The 2,265-nt window shown below is 45.5% G+C and overlaps 1 non-coding gene across 1 annotated transcript; it reads right to left on the bottom strand.

Annotated features, from left to right (window-relative positions):
• Positions 1-1,671: 1,671 nt before the first annotated feature.
• Trnat-agu (transfer RNA threonine (anticodon AGU)) lies at positions 1,672-1,743 on the bottom strand. The gene has a single exon. It is a non-coding gene; the product is annotated as a tRNA-Thr (tRNA).
• Positions 1,744-2,265: the final 522 nt, after the last annotated feature.

Below are 2,265 nucleotides of genomic sequence, written 5' to 3'. Positions count from 1 at the left end.
ACACACTGTACTAGTGCCGACATTGTGCATGGTCTGTTGCCTGTGTCTATGTGCCTGTGGTTCTGTCAGTGTGATCATGTGATGTATCTGACCCCAGGAATGTGTCAATAAAGTTTCCCCTTCCTGAGACAATGAATTCACGGTGTTCTTATTTCAATTTCCAGGAGTGTAGTTAAAGGCTACACAGCCATTGACCTTCGTCCGTGCGAATGCGCACAGGTTGCCCGAACTCTTATGGGAATCGTCACCTTTGTGTGCGCGAGCAATGAGTGGATGGGCAAATATCTATTAGGTGTATTACGTATGTAGATTGTGGACAGTTGGGAATGTAGGTCTCACGGGAAGCGTGCGACGGATAAGTCCCTGCAGTTTCTCTATTCATCTGTGTCCTCGGTGGCTCAGATGGATAGAGTGTCTGTCAGGTAAGTAGGAGGTCCCGGGTTCGAGTCTCTGCCGGGGCACACATTTTCAGCTCTTCCCATCGAGGTATATCAACATCACCAGTCGGCAGCTGAGGGTTTCAATTAATTATTAAATATCTACGACGTTCTGGTTTTCTGCCAAAACAAATGCGATGACAGCTCTCTGCTTGGAACGCACCTGCGTTGCAGACGCCATTTTGGAGGCTACGTATAGCGCCACCACCTATCGACACTTCATCAAACTATAGGGGCAGAAGAGGGAATATTTAAAAATGTCCTACAACAAATTCTCCCTTTTTTAACTGAAACTAGCCGATAAAAAACGTGTTGATTACGTATTGAACGCCCTAATACGGAGAGTAACGAACGTAGTTGTAAGCTTGCACAAACAGTCTACGGAGCAATCCGAATCGAAAAACTGAAACAAAGGCAGGGTCAGTCACTCTATCAGTGGCATGGATCGAAGTTTTCAGAGAATAATGAGATCTACGACGGGCCGCGGTATTTACGGACTCTGTGGCGTCAGTGGACAGGCCCATGTGACAGGGCCGAACAGGCCCATGTGACATGGCCGCGGCGGCTGCGGCGTTGCCCGTGGGGGCAAGAAGCGGCCGCGGTCTGAAGCCCGTGCACTTCTGACCCTTCCTCCATGTCGATATACAGTATATGTGGGGATACCGTATCTCTGTCAGATACCAAAGATATGGTATTTGTGCAAGTGTTCTGTAATGGAAACGCCGCTGCTGCTGCTGCCGCCGCTGGCTTGTAGAGAATACGATAGGCAATATTCTTATGGCGGAGCTCGAGGTTCGAAAGTGTTTGCTCGTATTTTCAATAAACTGTATGAACCAGGTGTAGTGTCCAGCAGTAATATTTCATATGAACATGCAAGCAGACAGAGTGTGGAAGAAGTAGAAGACATTATCCATCTGATACAACGTAGACCAACAACAAGCAAATGTAGAATTTTCACGCTTACCGGTATTTCACGTCCAAGAATATGACGGATATTACGATTGCAATGCCTCTATCCTACCAATTTACAGCAGGTACAACATCTTCGAGAAGGATTTGAAGGTAGACGATTGGAATTTTGTAGATGGCTAATTGCAAATAGCCGAATAATGCCATTAACACTGTTTACTGACGAAGCCACTTTCTTTTGTAACGGCGTCAGTAACACCCGTCACTTTCATCGGATGTCCGATGAAAACCCATATATATGCACGAAGTGACGAATGAAAATTTGTACCATGGCAGGGAGTCGAACCCAGGTCTCCTACTTACTAGACAGATGCGCTAACCACTACGCCACCCTGGCACAGTGGATTAGCACAACTGCAGGGACTGCCCTAGCACGCCTCCCTGGTTTTCTCCCTAAACTCAAACAGCATTACAGAGGCTCTCCAACTGTATTGGATAGCACCTAAAGATAGAAACACTTATGCCTGAAATCCAGGTATGGGTAGATCCCTTGTCACGTTGGATACTGACGTGCTATTCCAGTATAGCTGGAGAGTCTCTGCAATGCTGTCTGAGTTTAGAGGGAATATAAAGCGGGCTCAGGCGTGAATGGGAATTTGGATGGAAGAGGGAGACACGCTAGAGTAGTGTCCACGCAGTTGTGAAAAGCCACTGTGCCAGGGTGGTGCAGTGGTTCGTGCATCTGCCTAGTATTTATTTATTTATTTATTTAGCGTATGGGAAGTACAAATCACGTTCATAGAGAAATAAGCTGCTACAATAACTTTATAACTTTGGCACTAAAAACAAGACATAAAGAATTAAATACAGTTATGCCATGAACAACATATATATATAATTACAAATTAACATTTAGATT

This window comes from Schistocerca nitens, chromosome 6, assembly GCF_023898315.1.
Source record: "Schistocerca nitens isolate TAMUIC-IGC-003100 chromosome 6, iqSchNite1.1, whole genome shotgun sequence".
Taxonomy (NCBI): Eukaryota; Metazoa; Arthropoda; class Insecta; order Orthoptera; family Acrididae; genus Schistocerca; species Schistocerca nitens.
This window is presented reverse-complemented; position numbering and strand designations above follow the sequence as displayed.